Raw genomic sequence first — 25019 nt, 5'->3', positions numbered from 1 at the left:
ATGTATTTATGAAGAGCAATCATATCTCCCCTCAGCCTTCTTTTGGTTAGGCTAAACAAGCCAGGCTCTTTGAGTCTACTCTCATAAGGTTTTCCATTCCTCGGATCATCCTAGTAGCCCTTCTCTGCGCCTGTTCCCGTTTGAATTCATCATTCTTAAACATGGGAGACCAGAATTGCACATTGTACCTAGAGTATTTGCAACCTTTCCATTTCCTGCCAGCCCTGGGGAAATATCCCTTCCCTTCAGACATGTGTCTAAGTGCACACTGGGTCTTTGTATCTGCAACAGTCCATCTGCCAGAGAGAGCAGCAAGTCCAAATGCTATTGTGTGTACAGGTAATTGGGGGAAATATTTGAAAAGCAAAGGTGCAGCCCCAGATCAGAAGCTAATTAAGATGAAACATTCTCAGGAGTTTAAGCAAACTATTTCTTGTACGTGAAGTCCATTTTCTCTGGTTTTAATTAATCTTGTTTTTATTAAGATTAATATTGTGTCAATAATTCTTACAGCTGTCCCCAAAAAGAGGAGAAATCCATAACATTTAAGGAGAAGTGCTGAAGAGTCAAATTACTGGAATCTATTCCCCCTTCTCAGTCTTGGGCAAGGAACCTGAAAAAAAATGTCCATCTCAATAAAGTTTTTGTCTACATGGGGAAATTGACCAGTATAGCTATTGTGGAATAAATTATTTTGCTACAGCTATTCCAAACTAGCTCCCTAAGCAGTCACTCTATTCACTTGTATTGTGGAACAGATGTCCACATGGGGGAGTTACTCTAGAATAAGGTAAGTTAAACCAGAATAGAGCTAAAAGGTCCATTTTTCCCATATAGTCAAGGCCTAAATTGTGTTGCCATTAGGCAGTAGTGCGTCAACACACAGGAAGAGGCCAAAGGACAAAGCAAGAGATGATCTTTTGATGCACAGCCTGCATGGTTCGAGTAGAGAAAATATTAATACACACTTTCTGGTAGGCTAAAATATCCTGTCTTTTTCTTATGCCAAGCTAAAATAGGGTGAATTAAACTAATGAAGTTTTCTCACTCCTAGAATGGAATAACCCTTATTGTGTTTCTTCATGTTCATCTTGGACTAATGATTGATGTAATAAAGATGTAACATGCTGATCACACTGTTACTGCCTGGAATTTGTTTTCTGGCATAGACCAGGGTTAAAAAAAAGACTAATATCTTTGCCAAATGACATGGGTCAGTACATATTCACTGACTCAAATGGTTCTAATGACTGTTAGAATCAGTACTCCATTTGTCCATTTTTCAAATTGATGACGCAGGGTCTGTTTGAGGAAGAACAGTATACTTTTCACTGAATTTTACTTATTTTCCAACCATTAAGTAGTTAAAGAAGTCTTTTGATGCACAACATTTTCCACTGCATGAAAATGCATGTCCTACAATGCTATTGAGAACCACTTATACTTGATAGCGCAACAAACCATTTATTGGCACAGATGCCAGTCCTGCTAATAGTAATATTTGCTCTTATAGAGTATTTAAACCTACAAAGCAATTTGCAAACATTTGCTAGCAAAGCCTCATAGCATCCCTAAGAGATAAGTTAAGTATTGTTACAAATTGATAAAGCAAGTCAGAGAGTTTAAGGCTCTGAGTTATAAACGAGTGAGGGAAGCAATTGCGGTATCAAACAGTGCATGTGAATATGAAACTACCTGGTTGCACAGTTACTGTGACTGTGTGTGCAAACAGGGTAACTATTTGCAAAATACAATTTACAAATGGCTTATAGTGTGTGTATATGTGTGTTTGAACGCATGCACCATCTTTTGATACTCACATGCAGTTTCATGACCTCACAGTTGGTCAGTAGAAAGAAACTGAATCATGCAGTCAGGAACAATGTAATCTGTTTATTTACACTATGTACATAAATCCTGTTAAATTGAGATAGATCAAATTGCACACAGCCAATTCCAGAAACCCTAGCTCAGTCACTACTGACCGCCACCAGAAACAGCTGCCTTCCTCCTCACTGTCCTTCCAAGTCTCAAACTATCTCTCAAAAGAGACAGAACCTTTCCGTCCTAGCAGAGCTATTTCCCTCAGTGAGGAAACTGAAGAGCAATAGAATATTCACCCTTAGAAAATTCACCACACTGCCCTTCGCTCACACATTATTGTTAAACTAGTTCATTACCATATTGACCACCAAGAATCAGACATCACAAATGCAAACTGAGATACAGTACAGGGTCTTAATGAGCCAGATTTCAAAGTCTTTTACACTGTTTTTATACTGATGTAAAACTTTTGACTTTAGTTTATTGCTCTGTTTGATAATTAGAGCTGGTCAATAAATGTTAATTTTTTTCAGAAAAAAAATCAAAAAACTTTTCTGCAGGTTTAGAAAAAATAATTTGTGGGGGTTGGGGGAATTCGTGAAAAAAGTTTTACCAAAATATTTCATTTAATTCTTTTTTCAAAATAAATCATTAAGTGACCATTTTAGATTTTTCCTCTTTTCTCCCTCTTTTTCATTTCCCTCCTTTCTCCCCTTTTTTTTCCTTTATTTTCATTTTGCCACTGAAAAAGGGTGAAAATTAAACAAGTGGTGAAAAATGGGGAAAAAAAAGAGCCTGAAATGATTTTGTTTAGTTTAAATACAGAATATTTTTTTAAAAAAAAATCAATTTTTGGTGAAAATTGTCAGTTTTGAAAATGGGTCACTTTATTACTGAAAAAATGCTTAAAATGAAAAATGTCCACCATCTCTATTGGTTATCTGAAATTGCTTAACTGATTTATTTTATTGATTAACATATTGCATTATAGTGTGCTGGCTAATTAATTTCTCTGACAATCCACAGCTCATTTGGCATTACTTCTCCACATCTCTTCTTTATTATTTAGGTATTTATTTATTTATTTATTTTTGGTAGTACCCACTGTATGCTAGGTGCTTTCCAAACACTTCTCAGTTTCTCCCTCTCTTCCTCCTTGTCAACTTCACTTTACCACTTCCTTCTCCTCATCCCTTTTACCCTACTATATTTTCTGCTCTCATCATTCTGTCTCCTCCTCCTTTCATCCTGTCCCTATTCCTGCACTCATGTTCACCGTCACAAATCCCTACACTCCACTACATCCTTTTCTGAATTCTCCTCCCTGTTTCTGATAACAACTCCAAGTCACTGGAGTTGATCGCTGGAGAAGGCTAGTAGCTAACAGAAAATATGGGATTTTGGAATAACACCCAGACTCTAGCTGATGGATACTGTATGATGAATCTCTAGCAGTGGAAATAACACAATGTTTCAGAAGGAAGTTAAGCAAATTTTGTTGAAACAAGTATGAACAAACTTTGTACCAAAAAATAACGATTGCTAGTGCACAGAGTCATCAGAAACCATTGCAAACAAGCTATCAGATGATTTATCAAAACTTAATGTCAGATAAATACTTTGACTTTCTGGGACAAAACAATGGAGATATAAGTACCTTTGATGCAAATGGTGCAGTAGAAGAAGTGTGAGTGGGATTATCCATTTGCAGTAATGGTTTAGTTATCTGTTTTATTTTATCCTTTTGGTCTTTGTGTAGTTTTTATTTTGTTTTCACTTCAGTGTAAGAAGATATTGTAAGCTGGCTGTTAAGCACTTTGGAACAGAGACTATATTCGTTTCTATACAGTATTGAACATACTGTAAACACAAATAATCGTACAATAATAATAGTTAATAATACATTTTCTCGGTATCCTGTTATGTGTCTTAGATAACATGTAAAATGTACACTTCTCATCATTTTGTGTGTTTGCATTACTGTGGATTTAGTTGTATTTTGTATTTTATCTGAAAACAAAGATGTACAGTAATTATATCAGGGCTTGTATACACTGGCACTATGCTGCTCTCCCAGCACCGGTAACTATTCCCCTAGTGTAGGTATTTTTTTATATGCCGTGATTACACAGCCATGTTAAAACACTGCTGCAGCCAGCGCTTTAACATTGCTAGTGAAGACATGCCCTTAGAGAGTGCTTATTGAGGGCCTCTAGAATCCGTAGAGGCTAAAGAAGTTGTTGGTATGTCCTAACCCAAGTGTTTTCCCAGAAGGGTTCTTACCTGAGTATCGCCTTGAAGATAGAAAAGGTGGGTGAGGTAATATCTTTCATTGGACCAATATCTGCTGGTGAAAGAGAGAAGCTTTCAAGCTCCAGAGTGCTTTTCTTTAAGTCACTTTGAAGGTATTCAAAACATTATTACCTGATATGCTGACCTGCAGATTAAACAATCTGGAAGGTTTCTTAGGCTGCCAAATTTAGGGTTAGGGACATCAGTGGCCAGGTTCTCAAAAAAGTTTAGTACCCAAGACCCTCCACTGAATTCTTATGAAACTCTGTTGCTGTAAACTTACTCTCAGTACTTTTTTGTCTGTTTCATTAGATGAATCTCCAGTCTATTTTCAAGATGTTTTATGTTTAACTTCAGAATTTATCCAAAAAGAAGAAAATCTGAAAATAGAGCAAAAGGGAGTTGCAAGTGAATAAATAAACTATTAAAAAAACACATTCATGGTATTGCTAACCCCCAGGGAAATGCCAGTGTAATTAAGCAATAGGTAGTACTGCCAACCCCAACTATCCAAAAATTACGTCAGACCCGCAAAAATCATGAGATTGGCTTAAACATAATACATTGTAGATTCTTTTTATTTGCCTTCCAGTTTATGAGCCTTTAGGGTGCCTGTGGTTTATTTACAAGCTGTTCTTCACAACTATGAGAGTTAGAAACTTTTACATAATGAAATCTGAATCCCATGTAATTAATTACATGACTTCAGGAGCTGGGTCTTCAAGAAAATCACCAAATATGGCCAGGCTCACAATAAAATTGAGCAAAACCAGCTCTGTTTCTGCCTTTTTTAACATCTCCAAAATGTGTTATAAATGGGTTAAAATTGTTTATTAACCCTGTAAAGCTCAGGATAGCAAGATGAGTAGCAAAAAATATCAGAAGGTATTTGTGTCCTTTTTTTGCTTCTCCATGACATGTAACGGAGTCCTTATTGCTTACAGAGTTATTTTTTGTGCTTCCTTTTGCAGTATCCACTCATTTCTCATCTACAAGGGAGGACCGAACCGGTGGGATTGTGACACCATCACAAGCAATGAGGAAGTGCCATGTGACTAATTGTGAAAGGAAGTGAATTGTATACAGATTGCTTAAATCTCTTTGGATATCATTTTAATCGCTATTTAATATCTATCTAGGTATCGGAGGTATTTATATGGCTCCCATCATAACCGTATCTGAGAATCTAAAACTCTTCCACGAATTTATCCTCACAGTACCCCTTTAATGTAGGGAAGTACTATTATTTCTGAATCTTCGAGAAAAAGCCGGGAAGATCAGGCTTGATATGCCAGATATTTCTAAGGTAAAAGACAAACAAACACACACAGACAGAATTGTGGGTGTTTTGCTTCTTTATAATTGATTCAGAAACCCTGCAATGATTTTTTCCAAAGGTATTTTGTCTTTCTGTTTCTCCTTTGCATGCCACCTTTAACATTCAAATGTCTGACGCCAGTGACAGTACTGATATATGTGACAACATAAACCAGAGCACAACTGTATTGTATTTTTGCCCCAACCTACAATCTGCTTGAGCCCAAATCATTTTCAGATATTATGCTTCCAAAAGGAACTACTACAATTTCCCTGTTGTGCGGGATTAGGCCTTGGGTGACCAGACGTCCCGATTTAATGGGGACAATCCCAATATTTGGGGCTTTGTTTTATATAGGCACCTATTACCCCCCATCCCAATTTTTCACACTTACTTTCTGGTCACCCTAATTAGGCCTAACATCAAACGGAGTGGCCCTTAGCACAAGTTTCACTGTATCTCAAAACTGAATGAGCTTAAAAACCAAAACAAACAAAACCCTTGCTTCTTTCCCCACAGATAATTAGATGCAAATCTACGCAAACACATTGTGAAAGAGAGCCCGGGGTTTAGTTTCCCTTCTTTCAAAGGGAAACAAAACAAAAAGACAACTCCCATCTACAGGAAAGTCCCGAATTAGGCAACTGATACAGACAGAGGGACGGGGGTAGAGATGAGTAATTGCCTCAGATGATTCTGGCATCGTTCAGATTTATTTTTAAGCAGGGCCCAAGGCAAGGCTGAGTACCGCTGGGAACCTTGAGCCACAGACAATAACAACAAGCCAAACCTTGCAAACCCCTCAGGGAGCGGGGAGGCCTGGGCAGGGAGGTGGGCACAGGAAGAGCGGGCAAGGGTCTGCCTGAGCTGTTGGTGCCTCTCTCCAGTGGGAGCGCGCTCTGGAGTGTAACCAGAGATCGGCCACAGCTCAGGCCGCTCCCCTGCGGCGGGGATGGGGAAAGGGGAAAATCTCCTGCTCCGCTGGCCGCTGACATTACCTGGGAGTCACGTGGGCTCTTCCCTGGCTAGGGGAAGGGCTTAGTTAGGGCTTCAAGGCAGCTGCTGCAGAGGTGGATCCTTCCGCCCCCTCCCACCCCCCGAGAATAGGATGAGCCCAAATGAGCGAACACCCCCACCCGGCTCTAACCTGCCCGCCTGCGGCCAGACACCTTGCGTAGAGTTGAGGAACTAGTTTGGCAAGTCCCGAGCCAGCTTGCGAAGGGAGCGGAGCGCCATTGGAGGGCTGGGAGAGCCCGAGCCAACCCAGGCCGGCTGGTGCGCCCCTGCCCTGGCAGCGGGGCGAGGTGCGCTGGGGAGCATGCAGGTGTAGGGCGGGAAAGCGCCGCCAGGAGCCAGCGGGGCCGCCGGAGCCCAAGTTACAGCGAGAGGTAAGGGGCTGCGGAGGCAGGGCGCTGCTCGCCGTGTGCGGCTCTCGCACCTGAGCCGGGGCGAGGGGCACATGGGGGTCTCCGTGCGGGGCAGCCCTGCCTGGTGGTTGGGGGCAGCAGCGGCGGTGTGTGCCCCCCGGCTCTGGAGGCGGGTTAAGGGGCTTGAGGGCGGGGGCGGCTAACTGGGGCCGCTTGCCACCAAGCCCAAACTATGTCCTTACGCCGCTCGCCCTGGAGCACGCTCCGCTTGGCAGTGAGTGCCCTGCCCTTCTCCTGCCGACCCAGCGCGGCTCCCCGCCGCTTTAACCCAGCCCGCTGCTGACAATGGGGAAGTGACTCTAACTTTCACTGACTCCTGATCCTCCCCTTTCCTTCGGCCGGGCTCGCTTCATAGGTGCCGAAGCAGGGGTGCTGCCAGCATCCCTTGGCTTGAAGTGGTGCACCTCACACAGAGGGTTTACAGTTTGGTTCAATGGCTCTCAGCGCCCCATGCTCGCTTCGCACAGAGCTATACCTGTTGGCTTGCTCAGACCTGAGAAAGCGACGCCACAAGCTCCATGGAAAGGATGGAGGCTCCCATGCCAAGCGCTGGGGGAAGGACTGGATCTGCCTGAACCCAGACTAAAGTTCAGAGCCACACAACCGATCACCAGAGAAAGCCAAACAGGTTTTTGTAGCTGCTCCAGAGGCATCTAAACAGGTCACAGCTAGATTCAGGGTGCAAGTGCTGTCTCCCTTCAGCGTTTGTGTGCTAATTACCTCAATCTCAGAGGTTTCTGTAGTTGACATCCAGGATAGGAGGCTGGAGATGCTTCATAAACTAAACTAGATATTTAATATTAAATAATATTAATATCACTTACATAGTGTAGAGCTAAAATATCACATTTTTCCTGGACATTCACTAATCTCTTAATAGTGCACTCTCAGCACTGCATGCTTGTTTAAATGACTAGTGCACCTGCCAGTTCTGATTCATTTTCAGAATGATCACTTTTTAAGGTAAACATTAACTCAGTGGAGAAGCGTCTTGCATTGATGTGTTGCTGTAGCTGGTGGAAGAAATAAAAAAGCCAAACCTACTGGTGTTTATTGTGCTGACAGACAGGGATTGAAAAGACATTTGAAAACAAAGAAATGCACGTCATTCTCCTCCCTGGACTGGGTGGACAAAGGCAAATTATGATGCACCTGCTTTGACTCCAGAATATGCTGCTTATGTATCACTGTGTAGGCTGCAGTATGTTTAAAAAAAAAAAAAAAAAAGACACTCTACTTCTTGTGCTCATAGGTAAAGTTTCATTTTCCTTTCCCATATAACAATGATTGCCCGCTTCCATTGTGACTGCAACAACTTCGATCAACATAACTTTCTATAAAGCTCAACAACATAAAAAAGGAAGGAAAACTCTACAGTATATTAATTCCTTAGTCAACTAAGATGGTTTTCTTCCTTTTTATTCTCCTAAGGAAATGAGATATATTGGAATAACAATGCTTAAACTTTAATATTTTGGCCAAATGTAAAGGTTATATAAATGCTTACATGTTACAAGAATTTCGGGCTGTCACATCCTCTAATAAATGACTATAACACATTATCACAGAAAAATAGTTTGGGGGTAGGCAGACATTTTTTGTTTGACTCTCTTAGTTAGATTCATGTGACTTTTTTGTAAGTCACAATTATAGTGTATTTCACCTACAGTTGTAAACAATTTTTGTTATTGCTGTTTTTTTGTTTGTTTTGAGTGCCAACGAAATAATTTGGTGCTATACAGACCTAGGCAGGTAATCCCGACCTGAAAGACTCTTACATATAGGGATTGTAAAAATGGAAGTTCAAACTCTAATGACAAAAGCAGCTCCTCACTATATTTTAGGGAATATTTAGTAATTGGTTGGTGCATCTTACTTGTGGTGATGATAGGGTAGAATGGAAGAGGGGACTGAGAGCTGTGAGTTCTGATAATCCTGGCTGGATCAGGCTTTGTGGCCTTGGGCATGGACCTTAAATTTTGTTTGTTTCCACATCTATAAAATGGTGGTAATTTATCTTGCAGGTATGAGAATGACATTAAAAACTGTGTTTACATAGTCTTCTACAGATGTGAAGCTGGTGCTTATTAAGGAACATTTATAATCACGTAATAAAACTTGCTAAGAATATCATCTGTGAGGTTTGTCACTATTTAGAACGCCTAATGTAATAACACTAATTTTCTTTGGTTCACTAATTCTTCTGGGCTTTTTGGTTAATTGTCTCTTTGGTTCAGGTTTCTTACTTTCATCCATGTCTATTACCTATTAAGGTTTAAAATAGTGTCCCCAAAACATTGGCTTTTTTTTCTCTAAAAGTTCTAATAGAATTGCTTAATTGGATGAGTTAGTTATCAAAACAATATTGTAACCAAAAAAAAGTTAAGAATATGCTAGAGATATTTAGGAAGTGAAGTACCTCAGATATTACAGTTAAAAGGACTGTGTAAGTAGCTGCGTAATTAGCTGTGTAGATAATAGTACCAGGAACTTTTGGGTGCTGGAGGCTCTCAGATTTGTAGGGTGACCAGTTGTCCTGATTTTATAGGGACAGTCCTGATATTTGGGTTTGTGTTTTTTTTTTTTTTTTTTTTTTTAATATGGGCTCCTATTCTCCCCCACCCCATCCCAATTTTTCACACTTGCCATCTGGTCACCCTACAGATTTGTGATCACCTTTTTCTATTGTAAATATATTGTATAAAAAGTAAGAGAAAAGTGAGCCAAGTACAAACCAAGTGGACCACTAGCTAACCCATTCCTAAAATAAATCCTGCACAGGCTCTTATTAAAGCCTGGAAATCTAACTCCTGGTATGAGCTTATGAGTGTCAAATTGTGTGGTATCAAATCATGGTTGGTGGTTGATTTGTTTTTAAATAATAACTCAAACTCACGTGAACATGATGATTTGGTCACTGTCTGCTTTATTTCGGTTTCTGAAGATTCCAAATGTGAATTCCCTTGCCAGTAAAAGTACTTTTGTAGCATTGAAGTAATTTATGCTTCATACTCCAGGACATATGTCCCAAACACTTTTTTTTTTTAAAAACTAGTGCTAAACATTCAGGTGGCCTTCCTTTTAGTAACTTGATTTGTTCTTCACTTGTCTCTTGTGAGACTTCCTGAGAGTATTCTGGTCCCCAGTCTTGCAATTTGTAAACTAAATTGAATGAGCCATTTCCTGCTGCTTCTATTCAAATTAGCCTGAACTCATTTGCTATTTTTTTTTTACTGTAGTTATGCAGGCCTTATTTTGACAGTATGTTAGTTGTGTTAGACCTGATAATGCAGTCCGCCATAGGTTTAAATTCTGCTTTTGGAAATTGGAGTCATGAGAGTTTCCAATCTTTATCCTTGGCTGTTTTCTTTAACCAACATCTACTAAATGGAACAGTCTGATCCTAATTGTTTGAGCAAAAGAACTGAGCCAGAAACTCCTGAATGTTAATCTCATCTCTGCTATGTGGCTTTGGGCAAATCTCCTAACCTTTCCGTATCTGTTTCTCTTTCTTTAAAATGCAAAGAAGACTTCATTACCCATCTCCTACGGGTATTGGTCAACACTCCGGAGATGTAAAAGTATTACCTAACAAGTATTCCTACATCTTGACTCCTTAGGACACTTGAAAAACTCTAACACAATAGAGTTTTGTGCCGTGTTGGATATCAGACTTATAAAGCAGAAAAAAGTTATACTTTAATCTTATTTCGATAACTTTTTTCAGAGAACTTGAGCAAGTTTACTGGACATAGTTGTCTTAATCATAGAAACAGTGCTGAACAGGATGGCATAAAGTGGAAACAATACAAAGATAGAAGTAGTGAGATAGGTGAGCAAGAAACAAATAATTAGGTGGTACATGAAATATTGGAGATGACAAACCCCAAAAGCCCAATCAATCTGTATAGTCAAAGGAAAGCATCTGAGTGAATGAAGGGAAACACAATTAACATAAAGGAGGCACAGTATATTTAATTATAAATCTTAACTCTTATTTGTCCTCCACAGTCATAATAGAATGGTACATTTAACATCTCTTCATAATTTTTGTGTATGTAGTTTTAAATGGCCCTCAACATTTGATCTTAACTCCCGTTAGTTTACTACAACTGTATGAGTATTACCGCACCCAAGCATTTCTGGCACCAAAAAGCAGGGGGAAAGAAAATAAAAAAGGCAGGTAGAAATCTGTGGGCTAACTAAATAAAAGAATGGGTGGAAGTCAGTGACATATATGTGCAGTTATAAAATACACCAACAGCAATAAACTGCTTCGTTTTGACTTACGTCTGTTAGTCTATAAGGTGCCACAGGATTCTCTGCTGCTTTTACAGATCCAGACTAACACGGCTACCCCTCTGATACTTGCCTTGTTTTGACTTTTACAAATCACATTAATTCTATCTTATGTCAGGTCATTCACATCAACAGTGTGACAAAGTCACAAATTAATGTTGTAGCATCCTGACCTCTGTCAGTATGTTAGAGAGACATTCAGTAGGGTTATGGTATTAAAAAAAGTGGGTAAACTAAACTCCATGTTCCCCTAGTGAGAAGTAAGGTAAACTCTATTTAACTGTGTTTTCCCTTGACTATACTACTGGATGCGTTCTGTTACCAGGATGGAAGTGGCACTCCAAGACTTCTAATTTTGAAGTAGTGGAGCTTACTTAATATCTCTTTCTCCAGAATGTGGAACAATCCAGTTTGAAGCAATGGAACAATGTTAGTTGCCCTCTCTCTGCTTCCTGTCCTCTATCTCATTTCTTTGAGAAAGTTGCAAGTGTTCAGCTTTTACATTATTTAACTATTACGTAACAGCTCTTTAAAAAGATGTAAAATAACAGAGTATCTGAATAAATCTGACCGCGAGTGTCTAACCTAGCACTACCTGGTGGCGTTTGCCCAGGTAACAAAGCAAAGCATGTTTAACATGTTAACTGAGAATGGTTAGGAGGCATCTATATTTGAAAGGGTTTATTTTAAAATGGGCATCTTAGAGGGATAGTATCATAATATTTCCAAAAGCTTGATATGTTTGGACCAAAAGAAGCAATGCCCAAAGGCTAATGGATACTTGGACTAAACAAGGAGAGTGAGACTACATAAGGAGTGCACTACTGATTACATGTAGTGGTGCTGCTCTGAAATGCAGAGGAAGGCGATTTCAGAATGTGAAGTGAATCTTTTTCTGCTATGTGAACTACTCCTCCCTCCATACACAAATTGATCCTCTGATTAAGACCCTGATCCCCCAAATACTTAATATGAGTAAAGCTTAAGTGTGTGTGTGTGTGTGTGTTATAGCTTCCTACTCAGATTAGAACCTTAGCGTTCATAAACTGAGAAGCTAGCATGAAACTTCCAAGCTCAATTACCAGCTTGGATCTTATCTCGCTGCCACCAATCAGGATTCTGAGCTCCTGATAAACTCTCCCGGGCTCTCCCCCAAACCTTTCCCTGGGGGACCCCCCAAGACCCAGAAACTCTTGAGTCTTACCGGCCAGGGAAATACTCCACTTCCTTCCCCCTCCCTCTCCCACCCAGACTTTCCTCTCTGGGCTAACTGAGAGAGACTGATGCAATCTCTTTACATCACAATACCAAAGCATGTCTCCTTATCCACAAAGAGACAAACCTCAAGCACAAGGAACCAGAGATGATCCTATCTCTCTTTCCCCCTCCCACCAACTCCGTGGTGCTGCCGAGCTTCCCCCTCCGTAGATCTAACACAAAGAGAATTCCCTCCCCTTGTACTTTAACCTATCCAGAGAAAACTCAAACAAGTCTTAAAAGAAAACTTTATATCAAAAGAAAGAAAAAGACATAAGAATATAAACTCTGCATTAAGATAACATAATACAGGGCTATTGCTTAAGAAAATATGAATAAACAGTCTGATTAAAAAGATATCCAATTTAAATCATTCCACAAACTCCACACATGTAAATACAAAACAAAACAATATAACAGCCTATTGCTTTGCTACCTTTCTACTTACAACTGGGGAACTGAAGTTTAGAAGCTTGAGAGATAGGAAAAAAAAAAGGTCTTCCCTCATAGCCAAGAGAAACAAAATAGGTAGAACAAACCCAAAACCAGAAGTTCCCTCCCTCACTTTGAAAAATCCGGTTTCCTGATTGGTCCTCTGGTCAGGTGTTTGGTTCCCTTTGTTAACCCCTTTACAGGTGAAAGAAACATTAACCCTTAGCTATTTATTTATGACAGAGTGTGTGTGTGTGTGTGTGTGTATTTGGGGAGGGATGGGAGAGGGGTGTAGGAGGGAAGAGGGAATCGGAGCATAAGTGAAGTTACCTGTTGTATTAGTGTTACCGTGGGATGAGATGTTTTCCCTACTATTTGCCTAGATGTAGTTTTGACTTTTCTTTACACTTGTAAAGCTGTGAATGGGAGGCAAACTGTTCTAGGAAATTGTTTTTTGTTTTTTTTAGTGGTCTCTATTGTGAATGGTGCCCACTTTTGAGGTCATAGGTATGAGGGGGTGGGGTATGTGTGTATGTTTCCATAATCATGACTAAACAGTACAAATTTGAGCATTTTGAAGAGAATAGTCATTGTCAAATTTTCTCATTCATAATGGTGGCAAAAACTATATTAGTGAAAAACCATGTTAAGAACCTTTTATAGCTTAAGTTTTTTTTGTTTTTGCTTTGTTGCAATCTCTGACTTTATTTGCTAGCAGAATGTATTGTCAAAGATTGTACATATTTTTTCTGGTTATGTCTTTAAAAAGCTTCTGTGTCTAATAGAAAATGGATACATGCACTTCATAGAATCGTAGGACTGGAACAGGCCTTGTGAGGTCATCTAGTCCAGTGCTCTGCCCTTATGGCAGGACTAAGTATGATCTCGACCGTCCCTGACAGATTTTTGTCTAACCTCTTCTTAAAAATCTGTAATGATGGAGATTCCACAGTCTCCCTAGGTAATTTATTCCAGTGCTTAACCATCCTGACAAGTTTTTCCTCATGTCCAACCGAAACTGCCCTTGCTACAATTTAAGCCCATTGTTCTTGTCCTATCTTCAGAGGTTAAGCAGAACAATTTTTTTGTCCTCCTTCTTGTAACAACCTTTTATGTACTTGAAAACTGTTATGTTCCCTCTGTCGTCTCTTCTCCAGATTAAACAAATCCAGTTTTTTCAATCTTCCCTCATAGGTCACGTTTTCTTAGACCTTTAATCATTTTTGTTGCTCTCTCTGGACCTTCTCCAATTTGTCCATATCTTGACTTGACTTGTTTATGTGCTTGTATGTGGTTTTCTTTAAATAAACAGCTTTATTATTCATGTGAAAAATAAATTCATAGAATTTAAGACCAGAAGGAACTATTATGATGATTTAAAATCTGACGCCCTCCATAACACAGACCTATGAAACTCACCCATTAAACTCTACATCAAGCCCATAATTTCTGTTTGTGCTATAGGTTATCTTTTAGATCACCTGTTTTCAAGCTGTGGGGTGGGCCTCCCAAGGGAGGCATGGGAGTGTATCAAGGGAGGCATGAGCTATGTGCTTTTTATTTATTTAAGAGTTCTGGCTGTCAGCCCTGGGTGGCTAGGACTGGTGCAGAAGGGTCATGCACACCTGGGAGACAGGGATAAAGGGGACAGCTGCCACCCAAGCTCTGGCTCTCCTTCCCCCCCAGCCACTCTCTGTACCTCGCCAGAAGGCAGCTTGGGCTCTCTCCCCTCCCCTGGGTGACCAGATGTCCCAATTTTATAGAGCCAGTCCTGATTTTTAGGTCTTTTTTCGTATATAGGCTCCTATTACCCCCCACCTCCTGTCCCGACTTTTCACATTTGCTATCTGATCACCCTACCTCCCCCAATCTCTCACCATTTAATTGTTATTAATTTTAATTGTTGTTGTTAGCAATTAAATAACAATATTAATTAATATTTAATTGTTCTTCCCTGACATTGGTTTTTCTATCAATTTAATACACCTAGTCATCCTGGTTGTGCACTGAGCAAACACTACATTGAGCAACCCATGATGACTCAAGTCTCTTTCCTCCAAACTTGGAGTCCATTTATGCTCTTTCTACATCACGTACAACCAAGTTAAGCTGCATCTGCTATTGTGAATTCTATCTCTTTTAGGTACTTCTGTGGCCCACGTCACTGAAGTATCGAGCACCTCACAATCTTTAATGGTTTTACCTTCACAGTATACCTGTGAGGTAGGAAAGTACTATTGTGTCCATTTTGTAGGGAACTGAGGCACAGAGAGGCTAAGTGACTTGCTCACAGTCACACAAGCAGCTGTTGGTGAAGTAGAGAAATAAACCTGGCTCTCTCAAGTGCTCTAATCACTGAACCATCTTTTCTGTCCAACATCCCCAGCAAATTTAACATTATCTGGAGCATTTTTTTTTAATTCTGTGCATTTAACTAAACAAATCCACTTAGTGGCAGAAACACAAGCTATTTTATTTTATCCTCTAAATAAATTAAATAACTGATTCCAATGTAGGACCCTGGGAAACTGTATTAACAGACAGATGCTGACTGTACCTGTTTTAAGAGAGTATCTAATTTAAAATACTACAGAAGTACAGCTTCACGGCTGTAGAGCTTCCTATGCTTACAGGATTGATTCTCCTGTCAGCTTAGGTAATCCATCTCCCTGAGAGGCAGTAGTTAGGTTAATAGAAGAATTCTTCTGTCTACCTACCTGCCATGGTCTACACAGAGACTGAAGGAGTGTAGTTAAGACAACATAGAGGTGTGGATTTTTCACACCCCTGAGCAATGTGGTTATGCTGACCTAATTTTCTAGTATAGGCTAGGCCTAAGGGAGCCCCTGACATCTAGTAAACATCTTTAATTTTCCTTCTGTCACAAATATGTTCAAGTGCATTTCCATACGTGCTGATAGGTCATCCTTTTCTCTCTATATGTCTTTGTTAATAGCCTTGAAATTTTAGCACGTACGTAGCTGCTCACTATAACTTTCCCATTCCTCAGCAAATGTTTAATTCTTGCCAGGACTTTGTCCCTTATGCTGTTATTTATTATCATTAATTTTTTTGGAAGGAGCTCATTAAAAGTCTTGAAAAGACAAATTATCTCCTGGTTCCACCTTTAACTACTGTCCTAAAGCTTTTTTTAAGTAGGGAAGGAAACCGCTTAACAGGTTAGGTTTGTTTTACAGAAGTCATGCAATTAAATTGCCCTACCAAGTTAGTCTAGTGCAGCTGTTGAAAGTCTTCATCTACACTTTCCAGCAGTTTCCCCAATAGTGAGGTAAGAGATGCACTGGTTTGTAATTCCTATGGCATCTTTTTAAAAAAAGTCACATTAGGAGCTTTCTAATTATCAGCAACTACTGTTTTGTGGATATTATACATTGTCAGTCTCTCTATTCCATACTTTCTTTAAAAAAAAAAACCAAACAAAACTCCCTGTGGAAATACATGCTGTTTGCCTCTGGTAACTTACTGCACCTGAATTTCTAAAATTGCTTTATACTTTCATTAGACCACAGTCCATCAAGGCCGTGCTATGATCTCTTTAATTTTACCTCTTGGAATTGAAATTTCCAAATTTCTCCTGTATCTCTGACATGAACTAATGCATGATTGTTCTAAGGAAGATGAAATCTCACATAGTGCTCCTAGCTAGTTGCAGTGAAAAAGATTGTTACGTCCTTAATACTTCAGGCTACATCCTTCAGCATGATTTGGCACCCTTATTTTACAGTAGCATGCCTATCCCTAAGCGTCATTACTAGCAGTACAATTATCCAGTCTTGCTTAAAAATTCAGCTATGCCATTTGGCATAATGACCTGTGGTAATGAATTCCATACTCCGGCTGACTTCACTGCACTGTGTGACAGATTCTTGCTGAGCCATAGTCTGCCCTCAGTTACATCAACCCTCGTAATATCAGTGAAACTGCATGATTGAAACTGAGCCAGGGCCAGCTCCAGGCCCCAGCACACTAAGCGCATGCCTGGGGCGGCATGCCGTGGGGGGCACTCTGCCGGTTTCCGGAAGGGCGGCAGGCGGCTCCGGTGGACCTCCTGCAGGCTTGCCTGCGGAGGGTCCGCTGGTCCTGCGGCTCTGGTGGAGCATCCACAGGCACGCCTGTGGGAGGTCCACCGGAGCCATGGGACCAGCGGACCCTCTGCAGCCATGTCTGCGGGATGTCCACCGGAATCGCGGGACCAGAGAGCAGCAGGGCGCCCCCCACGGCGTGCCGCCATGCTTGGGGCAGCGAAATGGCTAGAGCCGGCCCTGAACTGAGCCCAAAATTTGGCTTGTACAAAGTTTATCTAATTGTGCAATCCAATTCCTTAAAGCTTGTCTCACTGTTGTATTCATCAGGGTTGTTTTGGTATACAAGAGAACATTGTATATTCCATGATGAACAAGACCATCATTCTTATCTGCTCTCAGACTAGTACAGTTATTGACACATTTGCCAAGTGTTGTATCAAACAGCATGCAAAGTACATTATAATGTTGAAATGACCTCAGACTCTAACTCTACTCGGTAAGTTTAATTGCTCAGATGTGGATCTCTGGTTTCACAAATGTATCTTATGCTTTTAAGATCCAGAGATCCCAGGTTCATCTCCCGCTCCCCATGATTTACCCATAGGTAGGGCCCTACCAAATTCACAGTCGATTTTGGTCAATTTCACGGTCACAGGATATTAAAAATTGTAAATTTCACAGTTTCAGATACTTAAATGTGAAATTTCAAGGTGTTATAACCATGGAGGTACCAACCCAAAAGGAGGTAATGGGGGTGTCTCAGCTATTGTAGAGGAGTCCCAGTGTTGCCATCCTTACTTTCTGTGGTGTTGTTAGAGGTGGTGCTGCCTTGAGAGCTGTGTGGCTGGAGAGCAGCAGTTGCTGGTCGGGCCCCCAGCTCTGAATGCAGCATTACTGCCAGCAGCAGCGCAGAAGTGAGGGTGGTGTGGTATGGAGGGGGTCCTCACTTGTGGGGAGGGGGCAGGGCCACCATTATGGGTGGGCGACTGCCCAGAGTTCTGTGGTTGGGGGGAGGGGGGATTCCCTTGGTCACCCTTCCCCCCCCCCCCCAGCCCAAGGCCCCTTTAACTCCCGAGCGCCGGGGTGCTGGGCTGGGAGCCGGGGAGGGGCAGGGCTGGGGGTGCCCAGCCGAGGGCTCCTACCATATCTTGGACTCCATCTGCTGGTCTTGGTCAGGCTGGTGAGGAATGGGACATCTTCCGCTGCAAGGCTGCTCCCAGGGCTGGGTCAGACCAGTTGCAGGAAGATCCACAGCTGCTGCCTGGGAGCCCAGCTCTGAAGGCAGTGCCACTGCCAGCAACAGTGCGGAAATCAGGGTGTCCTGGTATTGCCACCTTTACTTCTGCACTGCTGCAGGCTGTGGCACTGCCTTCACAGCAGGGTGGCTGGCCAACATCCACCACTCTTCAGCTGCCCCACTCTGAAGGTAGAGCAGAAGTAAAAATGGTAATACTGCAACCCCCCTACAATAGCCTTGTGACTGCCCCACAGCTCCCTTTTGGATTGGGACCCCCAATTTGAGAAATACTCCTCTCCCCTGTGAAATCTGTATAGTACAGGGTAAAAGTACACAAAATGCCAGACTTCATGGGAGAGATCAGATTTCATGATCCATGATGCATTTTTCACATTTGGTAGTGCCCTAGCCATACATACCCACATATTTCAGGACCAGTGTTAGTGTATTCCTATTACTTTTGCTACTTATTTCCTTCTCTGGAGATATGATTTGATTTGAAATAATACTTGGCAATTATGTAGTTCTTTTCACATCTAGATGTCAAAGCCCTTTACAGGGGATCATTATCTCAATTTTACAGAGGGGGGGAAACTGAGGCACTGAGTGGTTGAAGTCACTTACCTGGAGCTACTAAGCAGGTCAGTAGCAGAGCTGGAAATAGAATCTAGGACAGTGGTTCTCAATCTATTTACCATTGTAGGCTGTATCCAATACTACCTGTATGGCCCCGAGGATGTCACATGAGCCGCAGGTTTGTGCTGATTGGGCTGCAGATTGAGAACCACTAATCTAGGACTTCGAACTCCTGGTCCAGTGCCCTGTGCACTACTAGATCATGCTGTCTCTAATAACAACAATGTAAGATGCATTCATGACATATCAAAACTTAAAAAGTTACCTTTAATTGAAGAACTAATGAAGGGAACAGCAAATGCTAATCTGTTGTATATTTTTCTGTGTTTAATGATACATTTAGAATGAGCACCCTCCCAAGTAGCCCATTTTGGGTTTTGAGGTATTTCTGGGAATATCTGAGGTACAAAATGTTTACAGTTGCCAAGGAAATATTTGCAGTGCAGTCACTGTTAACTTTGCTCTGGATCTTGTACAATTAGTTGCAAGTGACTGTAGCCTGATTATAATAGCATAATGTGGATTAAACATCCTGATCTTTTTTCAGCAATACAGCCTTAGCTGTGAGCTGACAGCCACATATCCCCTTGCAAATCATCTGGTCCACACTGTCTGTTTTTTCAAGTTGCTAGTTTTTTGGAGAAGAGCATTTACACATTTTATCTTTGTGTCCATCTTCTCTAAAGATATACCGCTTCTGTAATATAACATTATTTTGCAATGGAAGAGAGTCATTTTCATATATTGTAGCATGCACAAGATATTTAATGCAATTCAGTTATCTAAAAGCATGTGCGTTTTTGGAAGATGGAGTGGATAATATGTTACTTCTGTTATTGATTAAATATAGTATAGGCTTTTTCTCAGCAGTACGGTTCAATAAAACTTTGTCCACAACTTCCTTGAAGAGATTTCCCCTGTACCTGACCCCCCAAAATAACTGAAAATAATTTCACTATTGGGGAAAGCTTCCTGAATTCAGCTGATGTTTTCCTTTACTTAAGAGCAGGGTACAATCAACAGCTGAACAGATCTCTAATGAGATGCAAATAGAGCAAGCTACCTGTTCAGTCCTGTCTAGCGGTGGAACACATTAAGAGTAGAAATGCCTAACCTGAAGTGCAATCTAGGCTCAGTGAGCGTCCTCTGTCATTTTTTGTGTGAGTGTAGCAAATTGAAAATGGTGGTTGGCAAACTCTCACTTCATCACTCATTTTACTTTTGTGTGTTTAGGCTTATAAACTGAGACTTAGTTCATTCCAATCAGTATAAACATGTTTGGAGTAAGCTGTGATACAGTGGAGGTGTATGAGCATTGACAGAGACACACCCTGGAATGCAGTGCTCTGTGCCGAAGCTGGATGTTACTTTTTTTTTTTTTTTTTTTTTTTAATGGAGACAGTATCTAAAAATTTGCCCTTCAGGTAAGATGCTTACACTTTTTTTTTTCTTTTTTCTTTTGTGAAAATTGTCCCTTAATCATGATTTAGGCTGTGTAATCTGAGGAATGAATTTGAAACTGCTTTCCAAGTGGGGGGCCTTGTCTTACCTGAAACAAGAATGGCTATAGATGGATCTTTTGTGGCCCATAAAAAGAAAAATCCTGATATTGAAACACTGCCCTAAAAAGAAAAAATGGGCAAAGGGGAATGAAAGAACTGGGTTCTTGCCTTTTATTGCTTTTGAAATAGAGAGCTTAAAAGATCATGGCTGTGGTGTGTTGTCCCCTCCCATTTTGTCTCTGGTGCAATCCCCACAGTCAGTAATGAATGCTTTATTATTGTCCATAGTGCTGCATGAGTCTCAGGCTATGTACGCACTGCATCTTAAGTCGATATAAGTTAAGTTGCTTGGGGAGTGAATACCCCCTCCCCTGAGCGACGTAAGTTACACTGACCTAAGCACCGGTGTGGACAGTGCTATGTTGGTGGCAGAGCTTCTCCCGCCACCATAACTACCGCCGCTTGTGGGGGCTGGAGTAATTAAGCTGATAGGAGAGTTCTCTCCTGTAGGCTTAGAGCATCTGCACTAGCAGTGCTGCAGTGGTACATCTGCATCAGTGCAGCTACACCACTGTAAGCTCTATAGCGTAGCCATAGTCTTAATTGCAAGGACAGACTTCTGTGATATAAAGGAGTGCGCATGTATGCCTGGCCTACACTAGGAAATTAGATTGGTATAATAGTCACTCAAGGGTGTGAAAAATCCACACCTCCTGACCAACACAGTTAAACCAACCTAAGCCCCAGTGTAGACAGCGCTAGTTTGATGGGAGAATTCTCCTATCTCTTAGCAGCTGCCTCTTGTGGAGGTGGATTATCTACACCGATAGAGAAGCCTTCTCTTTTGCATAGGTAGTGTCTTCACTAATGTGGTTCTGCAGTATTTTAAGAGGAGCACTTATAGTTAAGAAATTTGGAGTTGTAAATCTGGCTCTCCCATTGACTTGAGTTGCCAAAGACCACAAGGCATTTAACTTGTCTGCCTCAATTTACAGATGGAAGTGATATGTATTTCAGAGCAATATCATGATTTAATTTAAATGAACTAATGTGTTGGAAACAATGCAAAGAATTTGTTAATGTTAATTTATTGGCTTCTTAGAAGCTTCACACACATGGGAATGAGGAAATTCAGTGTCAATCAACTATTATTTCTTCTAGGTTTGAGAGCCAAATGTAAGGTGGTTGATTTCTGGTATAAATAGAACAATTCCATTCTGCTCCCCTTTCATGCATCTGAATTTCAGTGTGAATGTGCCAAATATCAGAATTGCTATTTCTAGCAAAGATGATTGAGCAGTTTATTGTTTATTCCTCATCCCTTGGTAGCTTGGATTTTACCCCAGTGTACCAATGCTGTGAACAGTTTAAGCCCCATAGCTATGCATGCTTTTACCAGAGATTTAAAAAAAACAGCAACAAAAAAAATACAACCCTGCTAAATGAATTCAATAATAATAATAATTAATAAAAACTAGGTCTTCTGTGGTTCTTTTCATCCAGAGATTTCAGAGCAAAATGAATTAGAGATCATAATCAGAATTGAGGGAAATTATTTCAAGTGAAACTTTTTCGGTAAAAAAATTTGTAAGTTTGGTGCCATTGAAACATTTTGAAAATTTGAGTTGATTTTGCTGAACTGTTTCAATTGCAGGAAAAAAAATGTAGTGTTCTGTCTCTTTGATTCAAATGTACTTTTGGTTTTGAGATTTCCTTTAATTTTAAAATCATTTAAAAAAAACATTAAAAATGCTCAATCAAAATTCAACACTTCATTTCAGGCAAAAAAAAGTTTCTACTTATAATGATTTTTTTAAACTTTGATTTGCCAGCCATTTTCTTTTGGGTCAGCCCCAAACTTTGGTTTGTTGAAAATAAAAAAAATCAACTCTTCAGGCAGCTCTAATCATTATCCCTGTTTTACAGGTGAGGAAAGTGAGGTACAGATGTGACCTGACTTGTCAGTGGCAATGTCAGGAATAATACCCAGGGCTCTGGTGCTCTATTTGCTTGGCCACACTGCTCTGAAGTTTACAATATTGTTGGCAGGTACCTCAAGCCCTGCAACTTGCGACTAGTCTCAAGAAGGCGTTCTAAACTCTCCTTAAGACCATTTTTTTGCAGCATTTTTGTAGCTGTGTTGGTCCCAGGATATATGAGAGGCGAGGTAGGTGAGACAAATCTTTTATTAGACCAATTTCTGTTGGTGTAAGATGCATGCTTTCGAGCTGTTCAGAGCTCTTCTTCAGAGTGTCTTCCTTATCCAGACCTGATTTCCTTCCCCAGACTTGAAGAAGAGCTCTTTGCAGCTCGGAAGCTTGAATCTTCCGCCAACAGAAGTTAGCCTAATACAAGATTTACCTTGCCTATCTTGTCTCACTTAAGCTTTTTGTAAATTATGTTGGGGCCCAATCTTGCACTCATTTAAGTCAGTGGCAAAGCAAAATTCCTATTTATAGATCCTAAAACAGGTTGGTGTTAAACTGTTGGATCAATGCAGCACAATTCTGTTAACATTTACTTAAAAATAATGTCCCTGTTGCCTGAGTATCTAGTTCATGCTTATTAGCACACCTTAAACTATGTCTTCATTGGTATCTGGACATGGGTACTGGACTGTATGTATGCTCACCTATATACTTTATGCCAAACGTCCAGATATGCTGTTCTGGATAAAGGTAATAATAATAATAATTGGAGATATACCAATCTCCTAGAACTGGAAGGGACCTTGAAAGGTCATCGAGTCCAGCCCCCTGCCTTCACTAGCAGGACCAGTTTTTGCCCCAGATTCCTAAGTGGCCCCCTCAAGGATTGAACTCTCAACCCTGGGTTTAGCAGGCCAATGCTCAAACCACTGAGCTATCCCTCCCCTGGTGGTGGATGTGGGGGATATGCTTGATACCAAGGTATGTCACGACCATGCTGCCTTTTTTGGTCATGAGGTTAGCACTAGCATTTCAGAGGTGGTATCCCAGGATTCTGTGCATCATAGGAGACACTCTAGGATCCTCCTTGCTGTGCACTGGCAGTGGCAACTCCCACTCCTCTCTGCTGCCCAACTTGTGGAAGACATAGAGCAAATGGTCAGTGATGTGGTTTTGTTCCTACTCCCTCTTGCAGGACAAATGTGTCTGTGTTGCAGTAGGCAACTGGAGAGAATCTTAGATTCCATTCCCTTTACCCCTGTCACAAGCCAAAGATAGGTGACCGGAATGGTGATTGATCCACTGACGCCCTTTGACATAAAGATGCAAGAGATTTCTGGTGTTGTGATTGTGTGTCTGTGGGTGGACCACCACTTCTGGACCAGAAGAACCAGCACAATAGGGTGGGATCACGTCATCATGGAAGCCTGGGATGATGAGCAGTGGCTGCCAAATTTCAGAATGAAGACGTTCCTGGAGTTCTGTGAGGAGTTTAGGGTGGCCAGATGTCCCAGTTTTATAGGGACAGTCCTGATATTTGGGGCTTTTTTTTATATAGGCTCCTATTTCTCCCCCCACACATATACCACTCTTTGTCCCAATTTTTCACACTTGCTGTCTGGTCACCCTAGAGGAGTTGGCCCCAACCTACAGCAGCAGAACATTTGGTTCCAAAGACCTGCAGAAGCAGGTGGCTATTGCTCTGTGGAAGATAGCAACACTGGAGCTACTAGTCACTCGCAAACCACTTGGGTGTTGGCAAGTCTACTGTCAAGATCATGGTGGTGCAGGTTTGCAAAGCTATTGATACTCTCATCTAGCCACAACTGGCTGCCGTCACCAAAGTTCTGGATATTACAGCTGGGTTGTAGAGAATGGGGTTTCTTAACTGCATGGTGATACTCATATTCCCATACTTTGTCCCTCAAAAGAAGCAATTTAGCTCGTCAGTTGGAAAGGGTGCTATTCACTTCTTCAAGGCCTGGTGGACCACAAAGGCAGGTTTCTGAGCGCTAATGTTGGACGCACAGGAAAAGTTCATGATGCCAGGGTACTGAAGAGATCTGGACTGTACTTGAAGGAGAGGAAAGGACTTTATTCCCCAGAAATGACGTGGTTCTGTACAGTGTCTCCATGCCCATGGGTATTCTGGAGGACCCTGCATATCTGCTGCTACCCTGGCTAATGAAACCCTGACATGAAAGATCCAGCAAAACGAGCTCACATACCAACTAAGCAGCTGCAGAATGGTAGTGGACCCCTTTGGATGGGTGAAGGCTTACTGGCAATATCTAGGCAGCTGGTTGGATGCCATTGTGGCCAACGCCATCCATATTATTGTGGTGTGCTGTGCACTTCATAACATTTGTTAGACAAAAGGTGAGTACTTTAGAACAGAGTGGGCACAGGACTGGACTGACTTGCAAAGTGGTTACAGATGGCCAGATCCAGTGACTATTCATACTGGTGCTGGATCACAGTGGGCCAGATGCAGTTTGTGCCTATGGGTATGGCTACACTCACACTTCACAGTGCTGCAACTTTCACGCTCGGGTGTGAAAAAACACCCCCCTGAGCGCTGCAAGATACAGGGCTGTAAATCGTCAGTGTAATCAGGGCGGCACTCCCAGCGCTGCACGCTACACCCGTAGAGGATGTGGTTTACGTGCAGCGCTGGGAGAGCTCTCTCCCAGCGCTGCCGCTCCGACCACACGCGGCAGCGCTTTGAAATTTCAAGTGTAGCCATACCCTGAGTGTGGGAAAAGCTTCAGGCACAGCTCAAACATCAGCCTGGTCCCAAAGAAAGCATGCGGCTGCTGTA

At 41.3% G+C, this 25019-nt stretch overlaps 1 protein-coding gene across 1 annotated transcript in view; it reads left to right on the top strand.

Moving 5' to 3' along the window:
- Positions 1–6488: 6488 nt before the first annotated feature.
- Positions 6489–25019, top strand: part of ATP8B1 (ATPase phospholipid transporting 8B1) — a 144182-nt gene continuing 125651 nt past the window's right edge. Inside the window, exon 1 of the mRNA XM_032802572.2 lies at positions 6489–6822. The gene's annotated coding sequence lies outside the window, so the exon portion shown is untranslated. The remainder of the gene's footprint in view (positions 6823–25019) is intronic.

Source organism: Chelonoidis abingdonii, chromosome 6 (assembly GCF_003597395.2).
Source record: "Chelonoidis abingdonii isolate Lonesome George chromosome 6, CheloAbing_2.0, whole genome shotgun sequence".
Lineage (NCBI taxonomy): Eukaryota > Metazoa > Chordata > Testudines > Testudinidae > Chelonoidis > Chelonoidis abingdonii.
The sequence above is the reverse complement of the archived record's forward strand: the minus strand, read 5'-3'. Positions and strand labels throughout refer to the sequence as shown.